Raw genomic sequence first — 16186 nt, forward strand, 5'->3', positions numbered from 1 at the left:
TCTCTGCAACTGGAGTGATTCACTGATTTGCTTTAACACAGAAAGATAAAGCTGGAGGTAGAGGGAAAGAGATGGAGGTAAACATTGTCCATTAGCAGCCCCTCCACCCACTCCCCCCACCTCTGCTGCCTGCACTGCCATACTCTCCCCACTGCTTTTCAAATCACTTCACTCGGCCAGAATAAAGGGCTTTCACCAAATAAAAAAAAAAAAAGAGACTGCCGTACTTTAAAGGCCACAGAGATGTTGGGGGGTGGACACATTTTTAAAAGGTGAGAATGAGGGAAAAATAATTAGCGCCATCCCGCATCCAACAAGACCAAAGAGAAGTTTGGTGTTTGCCAGGAAAATTGAGCACAAAAAAAAAAGAGAGTCAGGTGAATTGTGGAACAAGTACAAAGCATAAAATCAGGAAAACGATGAACAAACCAGTCAAAGAAACGCATGAAAGTTCCCAATGAGAAAGGGTAAAGTGTACTCACCAGCTAAGCATCACTGGATGTAGGGACTGGGCTGAGAGGGCCGTCTGTCCTTTTCAAATTGAGTCTGGAAGAAGGGAGAGGGAGGGAGAGAAAGAAGGGGGAAGGGTGAGTCTTTCACTAGCAGCTCGCCCTCCTTCTCATAAGCAGAGCACGGAGCGACAAAGAAGTGCTGGCGCTCTCGTAAACAAACCGCCAACTTTTCAATGGAGCAGAGAAGGCGGAGCAGGAATGGCATTTAAACTGAGACTTCACTGGGTTGGGGGCTGGAGGAAAAGAGGGACCTGCGAGATGCCTTTACATTGAGGGAAGGCCTAACTGGACAATAACAAACCACTAAGTTCCGTATAGTTCAAACACATTAAATCTCCCCCCCACAACTTAAGGAGCCATGTACTGCGTGGAAAACTCAGCCCACATATGTCCAACTGTAAATTAGCAATATAGATGTAAATGAGGCGAGCAGACGCCTAACTGCGTTGAATCAAACATGGATGCTAATATCCAGAGAGCACATTTGTCTCAAAGCTTTTTGATCTCAATGCCACAGAGCAAATTGGAACAAATAGCCCGGGTTGGTTTCTAAGGCAACCTGAAGGAGCAGCTCAGGCTTGTGATCCCTCTAGTGGCTTCAACTGTTGTGATATGGCTGCTTTTTTTTCCCCCCATCGGTTCCATACAGAACAGCATAAATGACAAAAAAAGAGGGATTGATTGTCATCTACTTCCTCCAGTCAGACTGCTCACATACGTTTAGATGTATAATCAACAGTAGCATGCTGCTACTGATTGGCATGAATTTGGAACTTTCAAAGACGCATTTGACAGTAGCAATAGGCTACAATTAACTTCTTTGGAAAGTCTATAAAATATCCATGACGATATCTTCAAATTTATTGTTTTGCATGACCAAAAGTAAAAAAAATTCCATTAGGCTGAAATCAACATAAACAACAATTAAATGCTTCACAAAATTATTGTCAATTAAACATGTAGTTCAAAGTTCCTATGCCAAATTCTCCAGCTCGATGCTAAGACACTCAACAGCCAGAAAAACAAATGCGGTAAAGAGGATTTTCTATGGAGCTAAGCTGAGAATTTAGGGTTGAGCAGCGGGAAGTGTCCGCTCAAACAAAAAAAAACTCCCCATAATCTCCAATGTCAGTGTGGGATCAGGCTTTAGTCACTGCAACAAGTGAGGAGCAAGAATTCTCATAAACTGCTTAGTCTGCGACCTACAGTCTCACACAGTCAAACACACAGACACAAACTCACACAGTCACACAGCTCCTGCAGAGATGCTTCCACACCAGAGACAATGTCTGGGATTACTAAACTCTGTTCAAATTCAGTCATGAGGTAATCATGCTGTAGAGTTGTAATTTCATAAACACAGATAACAATAGGTAAAATCAGAAGTGATGCCTGGTTCCAGACCTCTGAACAACTGTCCACATTTCAGTTTTTTGCAGTTTAAATTGGCTTGGTGTTTATGCAGCTGGAATAGAATCTGGAGATACTATGAGCCTTCTTGACAGGATTAGGAATATGGATATCATCTTCTGTAGTCAGAGAAATGAAGACTAAAATGGCAACAAGTGTGGGTGAAAATGGGCCGAGTAAGAATTTTATATTTATTCTTCAATTTTGTCAAATAAATTATTTTTACAGAACAGTATTCATTTCTGACAGCACCGAGCAAAGAGACAAACCCTTAGTAGCTAAAAACAAAACTAAACCTTTGTGATATGAAATATCATCATTTCACCATGTTATCCCGGTGTGATTTTTTTTTTTAGATAGGGCCAATAAAGTTTTTTGTGAGGTAACAGTAACCTTTGCCCACAAATCTAATCAGTTCATTTTGAATCCAAGTAAATGTTTGTGCCAAAATTGAGGAAGTTCCTTCCAGGTGTTCCTGAGACATTGTATTCAAAGGAACAGACTGGATGGATGAAGACGACGGGAGATCAGTGACACTTCACATCTGATCCCCAAAATCTACAAAACAAAAGTCCTGGCAAGTTTTCTTGAGATATCACGTTCACGAGAATGGGAAATGTGTACAGTGATCTTAACCTTTGACCCCCTACTTCTAATGAATTCCTCCTATTGTCCAGATGAATGTTTGTGCCAAATATAAAGAAACTCTCTGAAGACATTGGGCCAGTTGAAAATTGTCTCACTAAAACACAGGTTAAACCTCATGGTGGCGCAAGTGGAAAGGTCATAGGATTACCAAATCAAATAGGATTTACCATCTGTTAACCATTAATGCTGGTGCCAAATTGCATGGCAAACTATCCTGTAGTTGTTAAAATATTTCAATCTAGACTCACCAACCAACAGCCAAAGCAGACATTTTGGCATGTCATGGCAGAAAAAGCACAGGTGGGCATGTTGGCCCGTTGCGGTAGCTTACTGCGGCACTGAACTGAGCCATTTTTTAACATTTGTTTCCCCTGTGCCTTTCCAGCAATGATATTCAAAATGTCTGCCATGAACAGTCTACACACAATCTCAGTCTATCAGAAATTCTTGTTTGCCTTGGAGGTTTTATATTATAACCAACTGTTATTTCTGGTAAAAATGTTAACAATCCTGATGTAACAAAGGTCCTCTTCATTTCTCACACGACGATGGACAATACACCAGTTGTGCATTTTGGTAATTCATTAACATTTTCAGGGGTATGAAAAAGCTGAACAAACACGAGATGGAATGCATTTAATTGATTGTAAGCTATTTTTCTATTAATGTGCGCTTTGTTGATAATGGCCTCTTATGCTGTCCTGGTCTGTGGAAGAAGCACACATGGGGTTGGCAGGTTTGGGTGAGCTGATATTTTGCTAAAGTGATTAAAGGAAGGATTGATTCATTTAATATTTGTGTAATATTGAGTTTGTTCAATAGCTGACTAAGTTTCTTTCCTTTGCTCCAAGGTGTTCCAGCAAAAGCAGTCCCCTGGCAGACTGAACACCATTTGAAAGTTCCGGGAGGCACCAGGTGTTTGATTATGGAGGGGGGATAGCATTAATATGAATTCAAGTTTAAGATTATGGCCTTGAATGTGATATGTGGAACTGTTATAAATAAGGTTATCAATTATATTAAAACGAGTGCATGTAAATAATTATGTGTATGTAATCTTTTTTTTTCTCTTTTTTTATGAGTTTTGTGGTTCTGGCTACCCTGTTGAATGGTAGGGCTTGAGGCCTAGTTGAGTAGCAGTCAATACAAGGCTGATGTTTAGCATTAGTGACTTGTAGAACCTCATGGCACTTTCACCTTAACGAAATGAGTCGGAAACAATCTGAAGATGGTCAAATGAACATTTGGGTTTATAGGCATTTTAATTTCTCAGTCATCAGGCACTTCATTAATTCATATTTTTCTCTCTCTCTCTCCTTGGGACACCAAATTCATATATGCACACAGGCACACAGGAGACATAGTATAGATATATAGTGTATATAGTAGCAATTAGAATAGCTGCTTTCTGTCTGATCGAATAGAAGAATAGAAATGAACTTAACACACCAGGTTGGAAAATTGTCATTGGCGAAGCAAACACAAGAAATGACAGCATAAAAACAGAGAGAAAGTAAAACAAACACTTGGCCAGGGTCACATTACACATTATGAGCACTTCAGGTCAATGTCTGTGGCTTATATCATCAGTCCCTTTGTAGAGTTAAGAATGTTGATGGTACTTGGAGTAAAGAACTAATCTCATATCAGTCCTTGAAAGTCAGCTGTCTGCTTGTTGGTGTGAGATGCTCTATAACCAGCAGTGTGAGGCAGAAAAAGCAGTCAAGAAGCTGAAATCACAGTCGAGTGCTGCAATCTAGAACTTTTTTTGTTTTTGTTTGGCCTGTCGAAGGCTTTGCAGCTCACCACACAGCTTCTCCTTCATTTCTGTCCGTGAGAGGTGGTTATCAACCGTCGCCATTGAGTCCAGCAGTGAAAATCAAATTGTCCTAATTAAGCTGCAGTTACTGGTAACTGAATCAGAGAGTTTAATGAAGACTTAGCGGGAAGTAGATGAAGAGGCGAGTTAGGGAACAGCAGGAGTTCACAGCAACTCCTGATGCTTATCTCACACGTACATACACGTGAATATGCACACATACCTGCACACTGTGCTTGTGAAGCTCCACATTCCCATTTAGGGCAGTAAAGGAAATATGTCTAATTAGGAGCAAATTACTGCCTGCAGCTTCCCAGTTTACATCAGACTGTAGCGGCGTGCTGTTGCTAAACAACATTTTAATGAAGCCACCTAAAGTCAAAGACAGCAGACCCAAGTTTTTACTGCGCCAAGGACACACTGCATGATATGAACTGTGAAAGTGGTACTTCAAAAACTCTGTTGTAGCAGCTTCTAACGCCAGCATAATATCCTCTGAAGTTACCACCAATGAAGGTGATTGTTACTGAACTCAAAACGTTCTTTCCAGTCACCAAGAACAATACCGGCCATCTCAGTGTGACTACAAATTGTGAATATTACATTTTAAGTGTTCAAAATGTCTGAAAGTTTCCTGTATAATACATATCAATGATTAATTACCTAACAAAACTGTTGTTTTCTAAACATGTCTTGACTGATGACTCCAATCCAACCAAACAGCACTACTGTGAGCTTGAGGTACATTTCTATACAGTTCATATTATACACTCAAGTATATAGTTCAATTATAACAGTTGTTAGTTCCAGTCACATTAGTAATGCGTCAGTGAACTATTGCAAATTTTAAGGAAATATGCAAAACAATTGCAAAATGAATAGCAAATCTGTCTGTTTTTCTGTCACTGACTGTTATGTTGTGTTACTCAAAGGAACATTAATTTACATAATTAACAGAGCACCAGTGACTTTTGTATGTCATGGTATTTCACTGCTGCTTCCTACCCAAATGTGTGCAGCTATAGTTTTTAACAGCAGTTTCAGCTCCACTCAAGACTTCACAGCTGTAGTTTTACAAGTGCGATACAAATCTACAAAAAAAAACCTGTCATGACTCAGAAAAAACTCCAGAGACAAACAATAAACTACAAATACACTTAACATTATCATGTTTTCTGTGGTGTTTGGGTTCTGTTTTGCCAGTAATATCTCTTAACACAGCTGGCTAAAATACCTATATTTTCAGTTGTATATGTAACTTCACATTAAGTTGCAAAAAGATTACAGATGGGATAAAATACATTGAGCTTCTCTGTCCATTAAAAATTCAGCACAATAAACAACAAGTCTACTGACTAGTTTTTTGCAGCCTCGATAAGCCATCATGGCTGATAATATTGCCCTTCTGATATATGTCCAGCTGTACTTTCTGTTTGTACCCACCCTCACCCCACGTCCTTGTTGTATATCTCTGCCACACACACAGTCTGCAGTTTACATCCATGTTTGTCCAGACACATACAATATAGGGAATGAAAACTTTGAAAGAGTCCTCACATGTGTTCACATACTTAGCCAGCTCATAGACAATAGACAATGCTTTAAATGTAGAAGTTGCAAAGAAGCTACAAATTACAAAATGTGTATGCTTCACACACATCTTAAACCCCATAGCACAGAAGATCTTTACAACCAAGGTGGACACCCAAGATTAGTGTAACCAACCAAATGTGAAATAAGGTCATAATCTCTTCTGTTTTTGAGTTATGGTGTTCAGTACTGGCCAGATTTCACATTAAAGCTGTCATCACTTCACATATTATCCTATTAAACATTGGTGTGAAGTTTTTTCATAATTACTGTATGAATTCTGGAGCCAGAAAGGTGTGTTGTGAGGTCCCTTTGACCTTTGTATCAGTGAATCAGACTGAATCAGTTCATCCTCGAGTCCACGTAAACGTTTGTACCACATTTGAAGAAACTATCTCAAGGCATTCCTGAGATATCACATTCACAATAGTGAGGTTGTCTTGACCTTTGAGCCCTAACATCTATTTATCTCATCGTTGAGTCCTAGTGAACATTTGTGCCAAATTTGAAGAAAGTTCTTCGAGGCATTCTTGAGATATCACATTCACAAAAATGGGACAGATGTGAGGTGACAGTGACCTTGACCTTTGACCTCTAATTTATAATGATTAGAAGCTATCTCAGAATAAAAGAAGTTCTTCCTAAAGTGGAAGTGGACATTTGTGCCAAATGTGAAGACATATTCTGATGGTGTACTGGAGATAATGCCGTGATGGGAATTGGACAGATGGATGGGAGGGACGTGAGGTCAGAGTGAACTTGATCTTTGACCCTTGACTCCCAAAATCAAATTTATCTTTGAGAACAAGGTGATATATGTGCTAAGTTTGAAGACATTACATCAGGGTGTTATTGCGATTTTGCAAATGGACAACCTGAAAACATAATGCCTCTGGCTAAAGTTATCAAAACAAATGTCGGATAAGAGAAAGGCCTGATCGGAATACAGAAAAGGACAATCACACTGTCAACAACGCTGAAAAAAACAATAGACTCTACTCACACTATTATAAGCACAACTTCCCTGATACCCTAAACTGAATGTTTATGATTTATAGCCCAAGGACAAATTCAGCATGAACCAAACATAACAAAACAAACTGAGGAGCACCACGTCAAAGAGCAGCCACAGAGAGAACAGGCAGGATGTTGGTTAAAGGCTGACAGGAAACACTATTACATGTGGTTGTATTCACCCTGCGATAGTGGACAGGTAGGGACAGGAATTAGTATTATTAATAGCATCTATTATGACACAAAATGATATGACATCATTACTCACCCTCAAAAACAAAGCATTCCTTTTCACGCAGTAATGATCATCACTTTCAATAAGTAAGATGAGTTCACAAATTTTCGAGTCTCTCAGTTCAAACAGTAGCTGACTGCTTACGTGAACATTCAAACAGTATTTTGCTTAAGAATACAGTTTGGCATAAGAATTTCTCCTGTTCAATTTAACCATTGAGAACTTGCATTCCAACGATTATCTGAGGCTAATATGAGGTTTCAGCAGCCAGAGTTAGACAATTCAAGTAATTCGCACAAAGTTTAAATCATTTCAGAGTGAAATTCACTCATGCTTCTCCCTTTCTGCTGCAGTTCAATGAAATATCACATGCTGAAACATAAAGAGAAACTGGGAAATACAAACTTTTTTGTCTAACTGAGACATGATTGACCTCAAATAAATGTTCAAGGACTACAGATTTATTCCTCATCACTTGCTATAAAATGACTTTAGAAAAGAATTCTAATGGACATTATTAACTCGAGGAATGACTACAGAAAGCAAAACATGCTTTTGTGTTTATGTGGGCACCGGATTGCATTAAATAGATGGAACAACATTGTTTACATCTAAATCCAATTAATAAAGAACGGATCATGTCAATTATAGTATATGAACAGTGTACAGGCACAGAATCAGTGACTTGTTTCTGAGGGATTCAGTATCCAAACATACAGCACCTTCCACATTAGAAAAAACAGAAAAAAGCATGAATTTTAATGGTAAAATGATAAATTGAAGTGTTCTGACTTCACAGACAGAAGGAGAGAGGGAGTGATACAGTGATCATTACGCTGGTTAAATAACACATCTAAAAGCCCAGTGGCTGACGTAGACAGACAAGCGGTCACATGGAAACAAACACGCAGACATCAGCTTCCCAAAAGGTTGACTCTCACATACAAGGCGGTTTAATTTGCACAACCTGAAACCATGGCATCACATTGACAGGCAAAGTCATCTATTACCCTTGTTATTCTGCTCCGTCCTCCTACGTCTGTATAGCGGCGGAGGCGGCAGCCTGGCTGGGTTTCCAGCCCAGTTTCATATGTCCTTGGCTTTCCATCATCGCACTTGACACCTGTTTATATATGGCCTGACCTCTGACCCCGCACTCCCGCCGCTCAGAGACAACCTCTATGGGTTGGTGGAGAGGTCGCTTGTGTTATTTTGAAAGTGCTGACACATTTCTAAAAGGTTACAGCTGAGATGTAAACACTGACTGAACATAAAAACCACAGGGGGAATAAAAGTATCACTCGTATAAATGTGGACAGGGTGGCTGTTTGTGTCCCCTACACCCACACATCCACACCTCCACGTACACACTGTAAGACAGTCAACATGTGTGTTCCTGTACTTCTGTCTTCGTGAAAACCAATTTCCAATTCAGAGTCCTGTTTATGTGTATCTATCTGATTGCTCACTAAGCTCAAGTGGGCTTCTGTCGTAATTAAGTGGCAGCTCCACTAAAGAAGCCTTGGGCTTCTAATACATCAGCGTTAGCTCCAACACTACAAACTGCACGGCTGACCAAGTGGCTTAGAGAAATGATGGAGCGCTAACGACGCTATTTAAATGCATCAATCCTCAGAAATGTGACATCACCACATACTCCACAAGGCCAGTGCGACATACAGTATACTGCAGGTTGAAGATGTATTTGCATTATTACGTATAATGCAAAAGAAGGCGAAATCATTGCTATGTATTATTTTTATTGTTGTTTTCATTAAAATGCATAAGTGACATGAACATAATGATACATTGTGTAATAAATATTCTCATAAATGGAGGTGTTTTTTTTTTTTCATATTAGTCAGTTTAAGACACTAGAACTGCAGCCCTAGCTGGATTTGCTTTTATACTTACTGTTATGAGAGTCGAGGTAAACTGATGAATTAAATGGAATCCATAGAGAAACAGATCAGAATTGAGTTACAGAATGCAGCAGAAAAGAATGACCATGAACATAGTAAGACCGACTTCCAACAAAAGAGATAGAAAAGACCTTCAGCATGTTCGTTACTAGGTATTTTACACCAGTGTGTGCTGCTATGCAATCCCGCTGTGTGTCTGCGTGCACAACTTCAGTGAGTATATTTACTCCCCTGCAGGTGTTTGCTGTGGGATGTACCTTTGAGTGCTTTAGGTGTCTCTGCTTGTGCGGCTTTGACTGCTCGTCTGAAGGAAAAGCTGTTCACGTGCTCGCCAGTGAACTTCCAAGTGCAGTTTGTTGTGCTGGTGCGGAGCGAGGTGCACAGGGGGGGTCATTGTAGAATTGTCTACAGGTAGCGAGGAGCAGTAACCCCAGATCCAAACCAACATAATACTTATCGAGCTGAATATTGATCCGCACGCCCAAACTGTGCAGCAGCCAAATGGCCTGCGATGGTCTCACCAACCCGGCACAACGAGACCTGGATCCACTTTACTGCACTTGACACAAACATGACGGACATATGATAGACTTGTTTGGCTCCCGTGGTAGATTCTATTGTGAAGCGAGTGAAGTGTGTTGCACAATAAATCTGGTCCAAACATTGAAATCATCAGTTTTTTTTCAGTGTGTTACAGTGAGTGGTTGAGCGTATTCCGCCACAGTGCCCTTTAACCATAATCAGAGAGAATAGCAAACATGATGTGACTCCTAATTGTGGCTCGAATGACTGTGACTGCATTTATACCAACATTTTGCTTGACATTCAAATGGCATAATCTTTAGCACAAATTTGCACAATGGTATACACGAGCTTGGTCGTGAACTGGAGGAGAATGAAAAACAAACCAGGGCTGAACATCAGTGAAACAGGAGCTTTCATGATGTTTAAAAGAGTCTAATCCTCACACTTGCTGAAGGAAAATTAATCCTTTCTTTGCATTTCTTCTCTTGTTCAAACATGAACAACCCGGGCAACGCAGCTCTCCCACAGGATAGACCTGCGTTTAGATAGACAGTTTTGTTGTGGCTTTGTTTGGATACAACACATCTTTCATCAAATCCTTTATCTTGTCTTTCTTTTTCAGTAGTAAAAATCCAAACGCTCGGGTAATACTGCTGGAACATGTGCTCCATCGAGCAAAGCTTTGCAGTTGTTGGTTTTTGAAGAAAGCTCAACTTTTAAAGGCCCTGAAAGCTTATTTTTTTTCAAATCGCTTCTTACGATGAGCGACTGCACCCTGACAAGAATATAAACAGAACAATTTTACATGAGGTATTTCTGTATTTGTGTATGTCTTTGTCCTCTTCTTCCTATTTTGAGCAGGAGAAGCTCACATGGAAAAAGGTGACGTCTGTGCGCCATAGATTCAGTCCGTTAATCAAACTCTGACAACTGCGATGGTTGTTTGCTTATGCTGTTGCCAACCTGCTATCAGTCAAACCAGCAGATGAGCTGAGTTTTTGAGAATTCCATTGGTTTTTCAGATTCCCGAAGCTGTTTTCATTTCTGAACTTGATTTTCTGCTTGTTTAGTCATGGATATTTAAGATAAATAGAGTTTGTAACCAACTTTTTCAGGAGCTTTAAGCATTTTATAACTTTTGTTGCTTAAAGGTTACAAGCTTAGTCAAGGTTTTGGTTCCAAATGACATTCTCTCTTAGATGCAGGTACCATCCTTGTTTTCAGCTGGCACTAATGGCTGCTTTGACTAGCTGGCGTGACAAACATCACCTGTGGCAAATTATATCATCTGTTGCTGATTAATGTTAATTCTGTAAGCCATTTTCCCAAAGCCCAACATCAGACTTGACTTTTGTCTGGTTAATGAACTCTCTGGAAGCATCTGTGCCCAGCTAGTGTTTGTTGGAGAAAAAAAAATCTCACACTCTGTCAGCTCTCTGTAACAACACTGCAGTCGTGAGTATGTGAACTTGCAGCAACAGGTTGTGTACATTATTGGGGTTATTGCTGAAATCTGTCCTTTAAGTCTTCTGCCTTCGATCACAAAACAATCTAAAATCTCACTCTGCATCTTTTACTTCAAAGTTACTTGTAAATTTTCAAAGCTAAACTTGATTAGATTGTTTACTGGACCAGACCAGGATACCATGTCAGTGTAACATGTTGCTTCACCTAGGCCTAGAAAGTTCACAAGACCATCAAAAAGATGGTCATGTGACAGAGTATAAAGAATGATAGGCTTTGTTCAGGCTGAAGCCAAATCAGATTTGTTTTTCAAAGCAGATATTTTAGTACAGACTGTCCGGACTGCTATGTGTAAGTGAGCGGATTGGATTTGGTGTGTTAAGACATCACCAACCAAACTGTATAGGTTGATGTGGTAACGACGTACAGGTAGCTGTGCTGGTGATGCGGCTTCCCAACGCAGAAGCAAAGTGCCAACTTTGCAACTCGACCCTCTGATAGCACTCTGTTAGTGCTATGATGTATTCTGTTCACTCTGTCAATCTGAAAACGACCTCATCATTGCGTGTCGCCTTACAAGTGACGCAAGAAATGTGATCTGAGCCACCAGAGCCTCCGGACTGAGATGCATCTGTAGAAATCTGATTGGAATTTGTAAACCACCTCCAACAGTGGTTTGAAAATTAACATTTTGTGAGTTTTTTTTGCCATCATAATTTTCAAAATCAATCCAGATATAATTTAGATATGACAAAAAATAGATTTGGGTTGGCAGTCTGAACGAGGCCATGTAGTCTTCTGAGGAAGGAGGTCAGGGGTGGTTGAGGTTGGGATGGAACAAACATAGGACTTTCACCAGGGAGGCTGGTGTTCGAGTCCCTGAGAAAGCAAAAGTCACTGTGGATTTATTTTAAGTGACATTACTTCATTACATACTTAATTATAGGTATTTAACTTGCATTACGTACATTAAGTAACAGGGCATTGACAGGGTAATGTCCAGTGGACTGACGGATGTATTATTATTATGACTGGTCTTGTGAAATTAGAACTCCATAAATTGATTTCAAAGCCTAAATTTAGCTAAATGCAAGTAGGTATTAGGGTGGAACTTAAATTACAAGTTTGATACCAGTTGCAGATTTAATTAAATGGTGTTGAACCACTGCTCTTACATCACAATAGGCAATAGCTACAAAGTATCCACACAAGAGTCAGTGTTGGCTGTACAGCAAGTGCTCCCCATCTCTAATCCGGAAACCTGAGACTTCCTAACGAAGCTTTGTGGGAATATCCCCAACAGCGCCAACCGAAACCCTCCATCATTCTCATTATACAAAACATGTTATATCTGTTTTCCTCTCACTTTTCTTCGACCTCGAATCTCAACAAGAGAAAAGCTCTGACAGCAGCTGCATCATTAAAATATGCAGCGATAAAATCCATCTAAACCCCCCTGACTTTGTCGGTGGAGGGCAGCAATACTCCAAAACACAGGAAGACAGACGGATTCTTTCATGCAGACCTGAAGTGGTTACTTCTCTCTTAGGAGGGCACGTACGTAGAATTGAGGGGAGAAGAAAGCTATTTGCACCTGCCGTTTGCATGCATATTTATTCCAACAGACACTAAACTCTGAGGTGTAAGGCCCTGACGATACAGAAAGGAAGGACTGTGGTGAAGAATTATTTATTAAGCCAAGGGACACCGGCTTCCAGAGGGAAGAAGAGAAAGGGATAACTCTCAAAATTTTCCCTTTTGGTCAGACGCCATCAAGGGAAGAAGTGAGCCGAGCTGTGCAGAGCAGCAGTAAGTATCATCCCGACTGAGGAAGAACGAAAGAGAGTGGGCGATGAGGAGGAGGAGGAAGAGGAGGAGGAGGAAACAAGAGGGATGAGAGGGGAATTGCGGCATTGCAGCACCACGCAAATCCAGAGAAATTCACCACCTTTGGGGAGAACTTGCCGGTAGAAGTCTGACACAGAGCTAAAACTAAACTCTCTGCTGTACGCAGCTGCATCAAAGTAAATTCAAACGGAGAGGGAATCAGCTGTATTATGGCAATCAGCTGGCTTTTCAGCTGCTGAGGCTGCGCAGCTCATATGCTTTTATACCCTCCACTATGTAAATTATGAGCAGAAAATTGTCCCCATCAGCCTAATGTATTGTGTGCATTATGCTAACACAGTTTCCAGGCTGCGGTGCTAAAACACACTCGTAATGTATGAAAGAAACACTCCCCGAATGGAAATGTATGGAGAATTAGAATTAACCCTGTTGGTGATGAAGCACACATGAGATAATCTGACCTTTTAACCCAACCCCTGATGTCCTGGGACTTTAATAATCCCCTGAAAATCTACACTGCATGTTCAGTAAAAGTATGTGGATATGCAAACATTACACCGACAGGTTATAGCGGAACATCTCATTCCAAAACCATGAACATTAATCTGCTACTCCAACTGTCTAAAAAGGACTAAAAAAGGATTTTAGAACCTGTTTGCCTTTCATTCAGCCACAGAAGAATTTGTGAGGTCCAACACTGATGCTGGGTGATGAGGATTGGTTTACAGTCGGCATTCCACGTCATCCCAACCATCCCATATTGGATGGTTTTAAGGTCGAACAACTACGTCGGCTTGAATCAGGAAAGGGCTCCTGCAACTGGTGTCACAAAGGTTCCAGCTACTGTATATTATCTCTGCTTTGTAGCATTAAGATTTCCACCACTGAAACTAAGGGATTTTGGGCAAATCATAAAAAAACTGAATCAGACTGATAAAAAACTTTTTTTTAAATCAAACTCTTGTATCCTGCAGGCTTGAACAATTCCTCTGACATGTTTGTAGCTTGCTCCTATGTAAATCAAAAACTAACATTTCTACTTATGTAGATTCCAGTGGCACTAAATAATGCTACAATAAGTGGATTGAGTGATTGATTTTCTACATTGACACATTTTTGGGTCCGCATTAAATATTATTCCACAAATCTGCAGCTGACCCTGCATGATTTAGATTCTAAATGTGCCGACACTCAACAAGCTGTAAACAACAGAGACCCAATTTAAGCAATGCCATGTCAATTAATGGCCATTTCAGACTTTTACAAAATCTTAGGCATTGTTGTTACTCCTCCTTCTTTTTCTCAATATTTTCCAGTGTTGCTACAACTGTTTGTATAACTTCATGTAGCTCTACTACCATCGCTGGATTTACAATTAGAAATAAACGCTTCACTTCATCGACATTTCATTTACCCCCCCCTCGAGAATATTTGCTACTCAGAAGACAGAGTTTCGATACTCCTTCAACTTTTTAATTTTGGGAGTTAATCGGAAAACAAACTGACTCAAGCTGAGAGAGCCTTAAACACCAATGTTTACCTCAAGTAAACCCTGCATACACACACCAAACAACCTTATTGTCTCCTTAACCTAAGCACAATGAGGCTCATTACATTTTAGAGTCGACAGCCAGATTAAGCGATGGATGCAGAAAGAGCGAGGACTGATGGTTTGCCTGCTGCAGGTGATTTATCTTTGTGAGCGGGGGGTTGGTCAGTTGGATACAGAAGTGCAAGCCACGTCTGGTTTTAATCAATGGAAATTCCACCTGGAGCAGAGACTGAAAGAGCCCCAACAAAATTTAAAGAGTTGCTCAGTAAAAAGCTGAACATTTGTAAGAGAGAGACATCAAGGGAGGAATGAACCCAGCAGAGAGCCCCAAAAATAAAAGATGTGAGGAATTAAAAAGCAGCTTTTAGTGATAAGGATGATGAGAATTAAAAGACAGAGATAAATGTTGAAAGTGTAACAAGAAGAGGGGCAGGAGACAGCACGAATTAAGCCATTTAACTTACGAGAAGCTGGGAATCAAGTTCCCAATCCATCTTTTAAAGTGCAGGAATGAAACCCCCATTAATCATTCTGGTGGGAGGATATAACTTAAGAAAAGAAAGTGGCAGGTAACCAATGCCCCTGTCTTTTATCGAATTCTTCTCCTGGGACGATAGCAAAGAGTTCCTGACTTTCTGAAAGGCAGCAAGAAGATAGAGAAAGTGTTTGATGAAGTAATTCGGTGTTTACTGCCACAGACTCATTTGTCATATATGCCGTTTGCGTAACAACTCTTGAAATGGAAGTACTAAGCAATTAAGATTGAATTGCAGAACGGAGAGACAGGTTCAAATTATATGTGACGCAGCAAAGGAGGCTATTAATTTGGGTTCAAAGAGAGCATGGCCTGAGGGTGGAGGGGAATAAAAGGAAGCATTAAAGCGTATTACACCATCTAAATGTGTATGTGCACGGGTATCGTGTAATATTCTCAATCTGAAAGTTTGCCTCCAGCTGATGTCCCCTTCACCCAGACATAATGTTTGAGCCGATGCAACACAACTAACTTACTTCTAACAACACGTGAAATAAACTTTAGGTGGCGTCCGCCGAACCTGCACAAGTCAGCATGCAGCAGTTTGCAAGTGATACATTATTAATTCCAGTTACATCAGCCAAGCGAAGGAAGAACATTTTCTAGCTCAACTCAGTGAAGCAATCAAAGTTGTGATTCAAGCTTCCCTCTACTGTCAGCATCTCAAAGCAGCAGATCAAAGCTTACTGGGATACAATCTGGCATGAATGAGACCAATGTTGCTTCCAACCTTAACACCACTTTAATTCAATTTCTGATTCACTTCACTTCACAGCATCCACAAAATCCACTAAAGAACAATTCTGGATTCTTGAGGACATGAAGCATGAATAAATTCATTCAAAACAATAAAGTGCCTGAAAACCTCAATCTAAATCAAGAAATCATCATGTATTCTTGACTACAAAAAATCAAACACCCAAAAAAGTCTTTGTTAAGGTGATGGGGGTTTGATTAGATTTGGCAATCAAATTCTGATTCTCGTATTGTTCTAATGGGTACCTGATGAGATTTTTTTTTTCAACAAAGCTTCATCACTTCAAGCTCTGAACAAATATTTCAATCATGAGAGACTCAGTCTGAGTGAACCAATGCAAAATTGTATTGCCATG

General features: G+C 40.1%; 1 protein-coding gene across 6 annotated transcripts in view; it reads right to left on the bottom strand.

Annotated features, from left to right (window-relative positions):
• The window catches only part of sema5ba (sema domain, seven thrombospondin repeats (type 1 and type 1-like), transmembrane domain (TM) and short cytoplasmic domain, (semaphorin) 5Ba), a 177008-nt gene that overhangs the window by 142086 nt on the left and 18736 nt on the right, over positions 1-16186 (bottom strand). For all 6 annotated transcript variants that reach the window (XR_011178488.1, XM_069155010.1, XM_069155012.1 and 3 more), the window contains one exon: positions 483-546. The gene's annotated coding sequence lies outside the window, so the exon portion shown is untranslated. The remainder of the gene's footprint in view (positions 1-482; positions 547-16186) is intronic.

Source organism: Embiotoca jacksoni, unplaced genomic scaffold (genome assembly GCF_022577435.1).
Source record: "Embiotoca jacksoni isolate LCO1_2020_lvr unplaced genomic scaffold, fEmbJac1.0.p SCAF_2, whole genome shotgun sequence".
Lineage (NCBI taxonomy): Eukaryota > Metazoa > Chordata > Actinopteri > Embiotocidae > Embiotoca > Embiotoca jacksoni.